A 14,717-nucleotide genomic window follows, 5' to 3' on the forward strand; every position below is an offset into this window, starting at 1 on the left:
AGATGTACTTATAATGTAAGAAAATAAAATTTCTGAGAACAGGAATACTATTCTACCCCAGGGGAGCACAATCCAATTATTCCTATCCTAGTCCTAAAAACATACATACAAATAATATACAGACTACATAGTTTATATTTATGTATTCCATTGTATACATATGTATTATACATATGTGTATATGTATATATAACACAAAGGTGCTAATGGAGACACAGACATAAAGAAATGAAGAGTTAATAAAAATGACTCCATGAACTTGAAACAGAACAAGTAGGAATATATGTAAATATTTGAATGCAGGAAGAAAAGAGGAAATGATGCTATTATATTTTAATGCCCCAAATAAAAATAATTATACAAATATAAGAAAACTATTACTTATTTTTTAATTTCTAGGTTTCTGAAATTTTATGAACTATGCTATTCCATAACCATAATAATTCATATATGGTAATAGTACAAGTAAATACTAATTTAAAATGGAAAATGTAGCAAGGATTTTACAAATTTAATTGCGAAATTCAAAGGGCCATAAAGGTCTTTAATCATCACAAATATTTTGATAAATATGTAGATGTTCAAACCTAAATATTTAACCAATATGCCAGTAATATTTAATATGTATTTAATGTAATATGCATTTGATATAATATTTCAATATGTATTTCATGATTACTGACAAAATTTTCTAATTAATAACTTTTGAAACAGGTCAAGAAGATGACAATGTTAATTCAAGGGCAATGTTAATTTCAAGGGCAATCATTATGAAATTCTTACAATGTCTTCTTTGTAAACTCTAGTGACTTGTTATTCATTTACACACAAACTCTGAGATATTCATTGAGAATTAATTATAGTGCTTAAGTGATGTAACCCATGCAAAATACAACTTAATTAGTAATTGGGGTGCATTTCAATGTGAGTCATCTTCTTCTTCCTTTGAGATACCCTAAAAAGTTCATTAACATTCTCTTTCATGTCACTCCTGATTTCTGAAATGAAGACAAATATTGTATCATCTTTCCTCCTTTGTAGTCATAATTGATAAATTGCATAATTTAAATGATGTATGTAACATTAGGTTATTAGGAAGGGTTCAGAACACTAAATGCTTAAGCCTGTCCTTTCTCCTCCAAGTACCAAATAATTTATCACTGTCATTGTGAGGAAACTTGAAAGATAGTGAAGCGTCATATCATCTCCAAACATACATGTTATATCTCCTATTCCACTAGGTTAAAATATTTATCAAATACACCATTTATTTCAGAAGGCTGAATTTCATATTTTCTAATGCATTAAGGACCATTTTAGAAATAAAAGATCATTACAATTATTGACAAAGAAGCAGATAATTCCATGATTTAAAGAATATACATTTAGATTATATGGTAGTTCAGAAAATTATGGTTGTAAATGCTATAACAAGATTGCCAGAGACATAAAATATAAACTGGACTTGACTGTGATACACAGAATTCATAATCCTGAAAAGCAAATTTAGAGAGAATCTATAGACAGAGTAGGAGTATATTACATGTAGTTACTTCAGTCTCATTTATACCTCAGCTGAAGCTGAAAACAGCAGCCTTGTATGTGTTCTAACCAAGGCTGTACTAGAGAAAGATAAGTCTGAGTAATATCATAATTACAGGAGCAACCATATCATCCCAGCTCTGTTGCACGTATTCAGAGTGACAAGACCTGACTTCAGGATGGGCTGAGTCTAAATCCCTACCTTCAGAAAGATTTAAATGTGGCTCTCAACACTTAGCATAAGAATAGGACATGTGTTACTTAGTCTAAGAAATACCATCTTGAAGACACAGGCTCACTGTGTCTTAGTAATACCTTCCTTCTTCTAGAATATTCTTGGTACAGGGATGTTGGTATAAATGATCCAGAGAAACTAGTGTTTCCCTATGGACTATTAAGGTTAAATGTACAAGCTCTTAGCTGAATAACCAAACATGAGCCTGTATTTCTGAATGATTATTAGAACAGCTATTGGCAGATAAAGTGTACTGCTAATGGAGCAAGACCCATTTTCTTAAGTGATGTATTGGCTGCTAAGTATTCCTTTATCTGTAAAATAACCCTATTCCCATACTTAGACCAGAAAAATCTGATTAAATCCAAGAGATAGCACGAAAGTAGAGGAGAACTTGTGAAGAATGTCTCCATTAGGAAATAAGAAGTATGAGAAAGTGATCTAAGGGCTGAAAATAAAATTCATCATATAAATGTTCCAAACTATTAAATATTAAAAACACTAAATAGTAAGACTAAAAGAGATGTGATTCTGCAGGACAAGACTTGTTCTAGTACTGGCCTGATCAGGAAATACTCCTCTTGGAAATCCAGCTCATCCTACAAAAGGAATAAACTGCCTTCTCATGGCCTTCCCCATTGTTCCTTTCTGCTTTTCTGGCATCTGCAATTTCTTCAGATTATACATCAAATGGAAAGTTTTGGAGCTAATACCTAAAAAAAAAAGGGAGAACATGCGGTGTTTGTCTATCTTTCTCTGGGTTCCCTCACTCAATATATGTATTAATGTTATACATTTGCACACTATTCTTTAGAGCTCAATACAATTCTATGCAGTATATATAATTCATTGTCATTACCTATTCATTAATTGAAGGATATTTAATCTATTTTCATTTTCCAGCTATTGTCAATAGAAAGACAATGAAAACAGCTAAATTACTGTTTCTGTAGTAAGAGCATTTGGTGAATAGAGAGGCATGGACAATGGTGGAAGTGTTGGAAAGAGTGAAATAATTTGATCAAATATATTATATTAAAGGAAGACATAATTGCTTTGATATAGTGAATAATGTGGCTAAATTATGTAATATATCTACTGTAAGCTACTTGACAATTCTTCACATTAATTTCTAGAGTGTAAGAGTTTGCAATCTGATGAACAGTGAATGAGAGTTTCCTTTCCCCAAATCTTGGCTAACATTTGGATTGAAGTTTAATGAAATTTCAAAGTAGCCTTATTTATATTTACTTAATTGGTAAGAATTTGATATTTCTAGCCATATTTATTTCTTCCTTTTAGAGCATTGCTGAGATTCCAAAAGATCAGAACACTTGTTGCCAGCAAGTGTCTTCTAGGCATGAGAGGAATGATGCCCCACTAAATCTCAATAATTTCTGCATGATGACCATATAACTCAGCATGCCAACAGGGAAGGGAAAATCTCACGAACCATCACACTTAGTAAGAAACACAGACATGCAGTGTCTTTACCAAGAGGGAGAATTAGTTTTCTATAGGGATGGGGATTCTGATCTTAACTAATTCCAAGTGGTTGCTGTAAACACACACAAACTCACACATGCACACACAAACACACAAACACACAAAAACACACATGTGTGTGCACACACACACATATATATACATATATAGTTGAATATATGTGTAATATATATATGTATATATATATATATATATATACTTATGAACATGTATAATAAATATAATAGAAGAGGTCATGGATCTGAGAGTGAGTAAATAGAGGAACAAGCTGGACAAAGAAAAAAGAGAAATAACGAAGGTACTAACAATACAATGTACTTGCAGCTTGGAAGTACAGAAATTATTTTAGAACAATATGTATTTAGGTAAAGACTGATGCTTCTAAGTGTAAATGCAGAGTTAGAAGACACTGTGATACCTCAAGAACAAGTAATCATAGAAAGTGAACACAAACAGAAAAATATGTTCCATACAATGATATAAAAGTCACAAGTGTGCAGTCATAACAGACTTAAAAATGGACTATATTTAATTGCTCACTATGAGGAGTGATGGATAAAATATATTGTATGTATGTGATATGCTGGTGGAAAAATATTCTACAATCAGGTTTATGATTGACAATTATCTGAATGTTGTGGAAATTAGGACTCTAATTTGGATTTCAATGGATATTTAGAGAATAGATACCTATCTTTCATTCCAGAAGTGATTCTAGTAATCCAAACAAACCTAATAGCAATCACTGAATTTCAGAGGAATTCTTAAAGATATAATGAAATTTATTTGTTCAAATTTTCTTTAAAGAATAGTTTTTCATATAAAATTATTTTTTAACCCAAAATATGGTTATGGAGTTGCACCAACATTTTACTTGGGAAAATAGCTATTGCTTTATAATTTTTACATATTACAATTTGGCTATCTATCCACATGTTATTGAAGACAAATATATACATATTTAGTACATATTGAATCGATGCTAGGAGATTCTTTCTGTAAAACAGAGTTCATTGTAGGTTCAATTTTCTACGTGTGAATGGAGTCAGGCTAACCACACAGTCAAATATATATGTCTATGAGTAAAAGAAAGCTATATCTAAGGGTAAGTGAATGTATTAGTTTTATAAAATCAAGACATTATTTAGAATGATGGTGTTGTTGTAATTAATGAGTATATAGTATATTGAGTATGTGTCTTCAGATATATAGAACCATGTGATTAGCTTAGCAAACATTACTTGCTTCAGTTTTGAACATTTAGGCAATAAAGATTGGCTCCTTGTATTCTACATTTGAATGAGATAGTTTTTGTAAAGCTAATCATATTGCCTTCCAGCCCAAATACACAAGACATGTTATTATAATAAGTTTCAATTGTGTCACAATGGTAAGTAAAAAGGCAACTCTCTACTCACATAAAATCTAGAAATTAACTGATAATAAGCTGTGTGGAAACAATCAGAACATTTTGTAATAAAAGTATGCTTTTCAGTTTTATTTGTAAATACAATTTTGAAAGCATTATTTATTTCAGATGCTTAAGCTTCCAAAATATATTAGTGTTAAATACATTAAAATACAACAAATGTAAATGATCTTTAATAAAGTAATTAAATGTAATTAGAAAGAAATTAGAAAACTTTCCATAAATATATTTGTTGAGATGCCTCATTATTTTGCTAGTGTCTAGAAATCAGCAAAAGATTTGCTCAAAATCAGTTTATTTTCATATGACTCATTCTACATGAATGAAGTTATTTTTTGTAAATGTTATTGTCTTGTCCTATGAGTAAAACTGTAGAAGGTATATGCTATTAAAATGAATGAAAAACAAACTTTAAATGTTGAAATTAGACTCCAAATGTGAAGATCCCATTATATCATGTTTTGTAAAATATGACAAATAATATATTATGTTTTATTTGTATCTTATTATCAAGGTCAATTCAAAGAAGAATTTCAAAGGGAGAAAAATGACTGGTCAAAAGAAGAAAAAAATTCTTATCATAGAAGAGACAGATTTACTTACCAGAGTAAGCAGAATTCTCACCAACATACTTGATTACTATTTTAGAAATATTTTTATGTTAAGAAAACATATATTTTCTTACAATCATAAAATTTCACTCCAGAGGTTGAAAAGGAAACAATAGCGAGTAATGTAATTTCTTTTATGCTCTATCTTATATGTGCTTTAAGCTATGGAATATTCTTCCAAGTAGAAATGTAATGTAAATGTACTTTGAGCTTCCATCTCTATTCAACCAGAATAGCTGTCATCCAGAAAATGAACAGCAGTAAATTCTGATGAGCTTGTGAAAGAAAAGGACTCCTCTCTTACTGCAGATGAGAGCTCACAATGGAAATTATAAAACAAACAAACAAACAATCAAACAAAACAAACAAAACCTGATAATAGAATTATTACAACATCTTGAATGCCACTTCTAAGAATATACACAAAGAAATCGAAGTGAATACACTACAAAGTTTTGTGTGTGTGTGTGTGTGTGTGTGTGTGTGTGTGTGTGTGAGGGGGAGCAGGCAGGCCAACAGAAAGAATGAAAACAGGCAACCTTGGGAGGTTGGAGGTAGGGGGACCTTCTAGAATGTACCAGAGACTTGAGAGGTAAGAGACTGTCAGGATTCAAAGGTAGGGACCTTAGATGAAATGACAGACAGTGGGGAGAGGGAACTTGTAGAGTCCACCTCCAAGAGAAAGACTGGCTCCAAGAGTAGAGGGATGGAGTTGTTATCCCACCATCAAAAACTCTGACCCAAAATTCTTCACTAAAAGAACTGCAGGGGCAAAACTGAAGAAGAGCCTAAAGAAAAGGTGGTCCAGTGTGAGGCCTAAATTGAGATCCAGCTCAAGGGGAGTCTCCAAGGTCTGAAACTATTACGGATGTTATCATGTGCTTATAGACAGGAGCCTAGCATGGATACCCTCCAAAAGGCCCAACAAGCAGCTGACTGAGACAAATTCAGATACTTACACCCAACCAATGGACAGAAGCTGGGGACTCCTGTGGTTGAATTAGGGAAAAACTGGAAGAAGCTGAGGAGGGTGACCCCATAGGAATACCAGCAGTCTGAACTAACTTAAACTCCCGAGATCTCTCAGACACTGAGCCACCAACCAGGAAGCATATACAAGCTGAGATAAGGTGCCCACACATGTACAGAGGAGAACTACCTGGTCAGGCTTCAGTGAGAGAAGATGTACCTAATCCTCAAGAAAGTTGAGGCTCCAGGGAATGGGGAGGTCTGATGCGGTGGGAGGTGGGGGTTAGGGACATCCTCTTGGAGATGAGGGAGGAAGTATGGGATGATGGTGGACCAGGAGGGGGATAACGACTGGACTTTAAAAAAAAAGATTAAAGAATAATAAAAAATGATACTTGTTTAGCCATGTTTATTGAGACACTTCACGGTATTGAGACACTTTCTTCGACAGAATGAAACTGTTAGCTCAGAAACAGATAAATGCATAAAGAAAAAGTAGTAGGGATATACAAAGGCATTTTATTCAATCAAAAATGAAATTATGTCACTTGGCAAAAAGTAGATGTGACTTGAGGTCATTCTATTAAGTGAGATAAGGCAGATATAGATTTTGATTATATATTTGTCATCTATCTACCTACTTATCTATCATCCATATATCTATCTTTCTCTATATATATCTATCATCTGTATATCATCTATCATCAATCAATATATCTATCATCTATCTATGTGTATATGTGTCTATAATCTGCCATCATTCAATCATCTACCTATGTATTTATGTATTTTAATATATATGTATGTGCCTATCTACCTATCTAAATCTCTATCTAATCTATCATCTATCAATCTATCATCTAATCATTTATCAGTCAGTTTACTATGTATCTATTACTTATGCATCTGTCATCTATCTATAATCTATCTTTCTCTATCTATCTACCTATCTATTTATCTATATCAAACTGAAGTAGATAGGAGGGGATTATTTTGCTGGAGGAAGGGGTGTAGTTTCAGTGTAGAAAATGCCAGAATAGTAATAATAACAAAAAACCCATTGCGTTAACTACTGACTCTATAATACAAAGTGTTTTTAAAATCTAAAAAAGGAGAAAAGATCTAAAGTTTGAAGAGACGGTTAGGAATCCCAGTGTTTGCTTATAGCTCTAAAAATCTAGAAGAGATTCATGGGGCATTGTATTCACAATATTACAAAATAAGTACACACATGCTGATGTGTGGTTTTGGACTCTGGAGTTTCTGGAGCGTGGAAAAATATATTTTTATTGTTTTAAGCTCCCATTATTTTGGTAACTTGGTTGGACAGCTTCAGAAAAATAATCTATATTTGCACACAATTTTACATATATATTTTCTTCATAGTAAGAAAGTTTTTATTTATTCTAGCTACTCTATTTAGAGCATAGGAATTTAGAAAATTTCAAAAAATTTAGGTATGATTTAATACCAAAAAACCTCAAGCAAAGAAGAAAAATGAAAAGTTATGCTTATTATTCCCAAAGTAAGATTTACTCTATACTCACTCTGTGCTTGAAGTAATTGAAACTTCTAAAGGGTAGCTACTGAATCCAGGAGGGAATCATACCTTAAAGTTACTAGTGGTTGTATGAGTCAAAATGTGTGTGCTGTGAACAAAACTTGGGTCTTTTCCAAAACCAACAAATGTTCTTAAGCACTAAACCATCTTTCCAGCCTCTCCCTTTTATTTCAAAAGAAATATTTAAATAAATAAATGAACAAAATATATTAAATATCCTATCTATATATTATCTATCTATATATGTATCTATCTATTATCTATCTATCTATCTATCTATCTATCTATCTATCTATCTATCATTCTATCATTATCTACCTGCAAAACTAACTATACTTAAAAATGGTAAGAATCCCCAGCGCTTGCAGAAGTTAGGACTTATCTGCACTCAGTCCACAGACCTAGACCATTATAGCATATAAAGTGATAAATGTAGGTACATAATATTAATCAAACTGAAGTATGTGTTAAGCAATAAATAAAATAAAAGTGTGGGACATATTATAGAATAGAATTTATTAAACTCCTATCTCTAGAGATAGCTCTTTTAGGTGGGAGGTTTTTATTTATTTATTTATTTATTTATTTATTTCAGCTATTTTGGTTTAAAACAGATATATAAAACAAATATTTAATAGTAATAAATTAGAAACAATTTCATTTCAAAAGATATACCCTTTACATAAATAAATTAAACATTATTAAATCTGAAAGCATTGGGAATAACAATGAGAAAAATAAGCTTGCTTGTTTTTACATAAAGAAAATTTGGGTAAAATTCTTTGGTGATGTGAGAGTCATTAAAGTACAGCCTTATTACAAGGAACTTCAATGTCTAAAAATGTTCTTATTTTGGGCTTGTACCATAGTAATAGCCAAGATTTTAAGCTTTACTAAAACAAAACAAACAAATAAACAAAAAGACTTTATATATTTATGTTCATTTAAAAAAGAACTAGTAGTGATATATTACTTTAAAATATACAGTTAATATGTTTGGAGCTATTTAAAATTTATATTGAGTAAAATGTGTATTTTCAGTATTGCTGCAGACAAACATCTACATAAAACTGTTCAATTGATTATTGTTTTATATCAAACAAATTTTATAATATTCATTTTTAATGTTACAAAACAAAAGGTATTGCAGGTATTGAAGGTGGTCTTTGGGAGGAGTTGGGGTGCAAAATGGAAAGAAGAATGTAACATAACTTTATTTAATTAAAGTATATTTTTAATTGTTAACAAATTCAGATAAAGAAAATTATGTATCATTTCTTATCATAATGCAATAAGTCTTAAATCAACAAAAAAAAGGAAATGAAAATTTGGAACTAAATGATATAAAATCTCTTCAATGACTTTTTTCTTTTAGTGTGATATTTGACTTTATAATCATCAGTGTTGAAAATATTGCATCACATTGATACGTGCAGTACAACATAGCCAGAGCATATTTAAGACTATTTCATATATTGGAAAATCTGTGCTAACCCTTACAAAATTCATTGTTTATGAACTCAAATACAAAACTTTAAACATCAGCATTAAAATCATTCTACCAAAATTAAACTCAATGCTGTGCTTTCTTGATGCTTGTATTTTTGAGGAATAGTGGTAAGAAATAATAAAAAAGACACTGTTTTCCAGAGTTAACCCATCATATTTTTCTAAGAGTAGAAAATCTTGAATTTACAACAAAAAATAGAAACAAAAATCCATGGCCTAAGATAGTCTCAAATCTGAACTAAGATGACTCAGGAGGCTTTGTTGGCATATGGGGCATACAACATAAACAGTGAAAAGCAGAGACGTCACGTGTCCACAATGACTGCCACAGAATCATGCCAAGCAACACGAGTGAGTGCCATGGGAAACACTTCAGATCCATTTTGAGTTTGATTTTTTTCTATTTATTTTTGGGTGTTACAAATTCTAGTAAATAATTTACTGTTGCAAAAATGGTTTGTACTTTCAACCATTATCTAAAAAGCTGAATTATGACACATTAACTTACAAATGGACACACATTTGTTTAAAGAGGATGGCCTAGTCGGTCATCAGTGAGAGAAGAGGCTCTTGGTCCTGTGAAGTTCTATGCCCCAGTGTAGGGGAATGCCAGGGCCAAGAAGTGGGAGAGGGTGGGTTAGTGAGCAGGGGGAGGGAGGAGGGAACAGGGATTTTATTTATTTTATTTTTCCTTTCTTTTTCTTTCTTTTTTTCGAGTGGGGAAACTGTGAGAAGAGATATAATTTGACATGTAAATAAAGAAAATATCTAATAAAAAATAAAAAGTAAATGAAATAAAGTGAACATTGTATACAATCCAGTATCGTTTATAATTTAGAGCACATATATATACTTAAACATATATGTATATGCACATATGTGCATACACACACACATATATATATACATATATATATATATACCAATATATATCCATTTTTTTGAGACAGGATTTCTCTGTATAGCCCTGGCTGTCCTGGAACTCACTCTATAGACTAGGCTGGCCTTGAACTCAGAAATTGGCCTGCCTTTGCGTCCCAAGTGCTGGAGTTAAAGGCATGTGCCACCACTGCCTGGCACGCGCTTAAATATATTAAAAGGGTTTACCCTATATTTAATAAATAAGAGCATGCTATTTTGGCAAATTCATTGTGTGAGGGTGTACAAATATACACGGTATGAATTCTCACTATGGCATACATGAGGAAGTCAGAGGAAAATTTGCTCTCCCTTTGTAATCTGGGTTCTGGGATCAAACTCATGTCTTCAAGCTTGGCAGCAAACACCTTCACATGCGGAACCACTGTATAAGCTCAGAAGGGTGTTTTCAAACTATATTTTTCACTTTATATGTTGAAAGCTCTTAAGTATTATTCAAAAAGCCTTTAACCCTCTAATGAGATTTCATATATATATATATATATATATATATGTATATCATATTTGGTTTGCATGCTTCATGTCTGAGTGAGTTGCAGGACCGCTTTCCTTACTGACAACCAAAAAATGGGTTTATGTCTGCCAATAGATCCCTTCTAAGATCTCAGCATAGATATAAAGCAGGCTGTGGCCTTTTAAAACAGATGCTCTGCACCTGTATGTCTATCTTAGAATTTTTCCTAGTCATCTTTTTAAATTTTAACTCTTTGCAAATTTTGTCCTGAATATAGAAGTTTTTCTTATGTAATGTGGCGATTTGAATGAGATTCTCTAGAAGCTCACATATTTTAACGAGGAGTCCCTGGTTGGAGACACAGTCTTAGAGGTTTGGTCACTTTGTTTTGTGTGACATGGAACATTTAGAGGGTAAAAACTTCCTGGAGATGTAAGCCATGCATCACTGCAGACAGGTTTTGAGAGGTTACACCCCAGCTTACTTGAGTTTTGTTTCCCTGCTTCATGTTTGTGGGTAAAGGTGTGATCTCTCTGCTTCCTGCTGGTCATATGATGTCAGGCTTCACCCAACAATATGTAATTATAATTCCCCCAAACCTTCTGTCTGTAACTTACTTTTGATCATGGGATTTTGCCACATAAATAGAAAAGAAACCAAATACTTGTATTCTTCTTAAGTAATTATACATACATTTTGTTTTTTCCAATATGTATATTCATCACTGTATCATATTTAATTATTTTAGTTTTTTATTATCTTTTATTATACTTTATGCTTAAGATTATTTGATGAAAAATTATTCTAACAACAAAATATCACAATTTTCGGCCCAAATAGCATCATGTCTTTCCTTTTGCACATGTGTGATTTAATATTGTTTTAAGAATTCTTGAGGTCAATAATGTTGAACTCGTTGATATTAGTAATTTTTCTACTATATATTAATTTTCTATTTTATCAATTAATAGAAGCTAGATTTATCTAGAGTTAATGTTAACATATATAATACTTCATAACATGTACTTGACCACTAAATTATCAAGTGCACTTCTCTTCATCATACATTTTATTAAAGCTTCACTAATGTGGAGAATTAGCAATTAATTATCTTTAGCAGATATCTAGCAGAAATTCCTTTTGTATTAATGGGTGGCATACAGATCCTCCATGATTCATTGGCAGGAATTTCCATCTCATACAATTATGTGACTATATAAGGGTTGAGTTGATTTAGGACAAATTTTGAATTTTATGAGAATGCCTTCATAAACCACTGAGAAACTGTCATTCTGCTAATTGGAAATATTCATAGGATGTTCATGTATTTATTATCCTAACATAGCAAATCAAAAGAGTAGCAGCTGTCTAAACTCCTACCGAGTGCCAACAAGTTATTAAAACCACAAAAGGAGATTAATCTGTATTGATAAGGCAAGGCATGATGAAAGGCATCAGATTTCATCCAATATTATCTAGAGCCAATAATTTCTAATAACAGCACATTTGCAGTTGCCAATATGGAATGAAAATAGATACACATCTGAGGCTTTAGAAAATAATCAAAGAAAGCTTGGGCATCTTAGATCCTGAATTATCTGCAGAAAGATTTACCCTTTTATGTCTGGTGCTTATTGCTTGTATTAGTTAGTGTAGGTGTCAGTTGAACTGAAAATGTGAAGTTATACATGTGAACTCTCTATGCAATCAATTTGGCTTCTTCTCCTTACAAGATGGGGCATGATATGGTTTCTATGTGACTGTTCATGGCTCCGTATTGCAGAGAATAGGGTTAATATGCATTACATTTATGATCCAGTGCTTGAGTACCATTTCTGTACCTCATTTACTTAGTTTCAAGTATGTCATAAAAAATGCAATTTAATAGTGAAAAAAGTAACTCTAAATATTGAAGGGACTTAGAAATATTCTAAATCATCTCATTTATTGATAAATATTGCGGTGATCTTTTGTAGATACTCTAATATCTAAAGTTCATGCTTTAAAACTAAATCATGCCACATACATATGTGTACACTGTATTTCTGTTCCCATAATTTTGGAAACATATGTACGCATATGTAAAACTGTTCCCATAACTCCCAGTATGTATTGTATGTAATCACTTTGGCTTTGTAATTCAGAAAAGACTATAGTGCATGGATGTTGTTTGTCATTGAGATATTTTATATCTTCATATTTTTTGTATATTTATTTGCTTGTTTTTCAGAGGAAACTTAGTAGCAGAATTCATATATGAGAGTAATTATTCTGTTAATACACTGGTGCCACAAAGATAACAGAAATTGAATTGATTTGTTCAAGACTGAGAAACATGAGGTTTAATTAGTGATTGATAACATCACAAGAAATGATAAACATATTTATTCTCTACAGTATGTAACAAAGAATGCACACATATGCTTTGTAAACTATATTTCAAAGTTGTGTCAATAATCAACAGATATGTACTTCATATTGTGAGTTACCATATATCAGTAGAAGTGATATTTCTCATCAAATATTTATTAGGAGCTTGATCAAAACTGATACTAGTTTCAATAAAATTCTTACAAACAAATTTGTAATTGCAATTGTAATTTAACTCTAGTGAGAACAACTGCAGAATTCAAGACTAGATACTTAGCAGTAGTGTAAATCTTGATTACAGTTTTCTTTCCTGGATGATGGATTATGAGCAGAGTTTTGAATGTACTGTGGGCTCAATCTTGTGTGAAAGAATGTTCCAGCCATTTAAGATAAATCATGCACAATAGTTTTGTTTTCTTTCACTGTAAAATCCAAACTTTACTAAATGTTCCAAGTTTTCTATATCAATTAATTTTAATATCTTTCTAAGCTGTTCTACATCAGAAACACTTGTCTTTCTTACCATTAATCTTTTTCCTTCATAATTTTACCTCTCTCGAATGGAATGTTTTATTTTATTTCACTCTATTTAAAAATAAGGTGGCTTTTAATATAACCAGATGTTTTATAATTATCATATAAAAGTATAAAACTATATTTTTCAAAATAACAAAGAGTAGAAGTATCTGGATATTTCTTAAGCAGATCTGAAAACACATTAGTAATATTCCTGAGAGATACCATCTTTCCTATAACTTAGACCACTCTGCCCACAAATACATTAACCCCAAAGGATATTTCTTTTCTGTTTGTTTGTTTTTTGTTAAGATTCACCACACTGGGGCAATAATATAGAAACCTTTTGTAGTAGTCCCATTAGACAGTGGGTTGCAGAATAATTTAACAGTATCTTTTGTGCATTTTTTCTTTTGTTTTGTTTTTGTAACCAATTATTATAACAAAGCTATGGAAATGGACATAAAACTACACATTGCAATTATATTTTTAATACATATTGCATATAATAATACAAGGTTATTCTATTTATTATCACATATTAACTACATTAAATAATGAAGTTAATTACAACATTTTCATGCATGTATGTGAAATCTTGCTTATATTATCTTGCATTATGCTCAGTGATTTCTGTCTTCCCACTATATAAACACTTTTTGCTTTCTAGTGATTATTTTCTAATTTCAAGACCACCTTAAACTTATACTTTACACATGAGATATTCTGACTGCTGCCATCGTGTCCTATTTATTTTATTTTAATGAGATGATTTTCACTTAAACTACCATAGTTGGAACTTTGACCTTTAGATTCATTTTCATTGATACATTGATCAGTAGACCATTTTTAATTTTTTTAAAATTTCTTAGTGCTGACTGTGTGGCTTAAGTTATGGAGAACAAACATAAAAACACTGATCCCTCATAAATAATTTTCAAAAATTACTGAGTACTTTTCAGTCTGATAAAATTTGCATATTTTCATTAACTTGCTAATTGAGAATTTAGATCATGGAGAATAAATCTGTTCTAAATTCTTTTTTTTTTTTTTTTTTTTTTTTTTTTTTTTTTTTT

The 14,717-nt window shown here is 31.4% G+C and overlaps 1 long non-coding RNA gene across 3 annotated transcripts in view; it reads left to right on the forward strand.

Moving 5' to 3' along the window:
* The window catches only part of LOC116086511, a 43,777-nt gene that overhangs the window by 4,214 nt on the left and 24,846 nt on the right, over positions 1-14,717 (forward strand). For 2 of the 3 annotated variants that reach the window (XR_004116965.1, XR_004116967.1), the window contains exon 3: positions 5,227-5,319. This is a non-coding gene — a long non-coding RNA (uncharacterized LOC116086511). Of the gene's footprint in view, positions 1-5,226; positions 5,434-14,717 lie in introns of those variants that run through there. The other variant, XR_004116966.1, reaches the window with a different exon arrangement.

The sequence above is a fragment of the Mastomys coucha genome, unplaced genomic scaffold (genome assembly GCF_008632895.1).
Source record: "Mastomys coucha isolate ucsf_1 unplaced genomic scaffold, UCSF_Mcou_1 pScaffold12, whole genome shotgun sequence".
Lineage (NCBI taxonomy): Eukaryota > Metazoa > Chordata > Mammalia > Rodentia > Muridae > Mastomys > Mastomys coucha.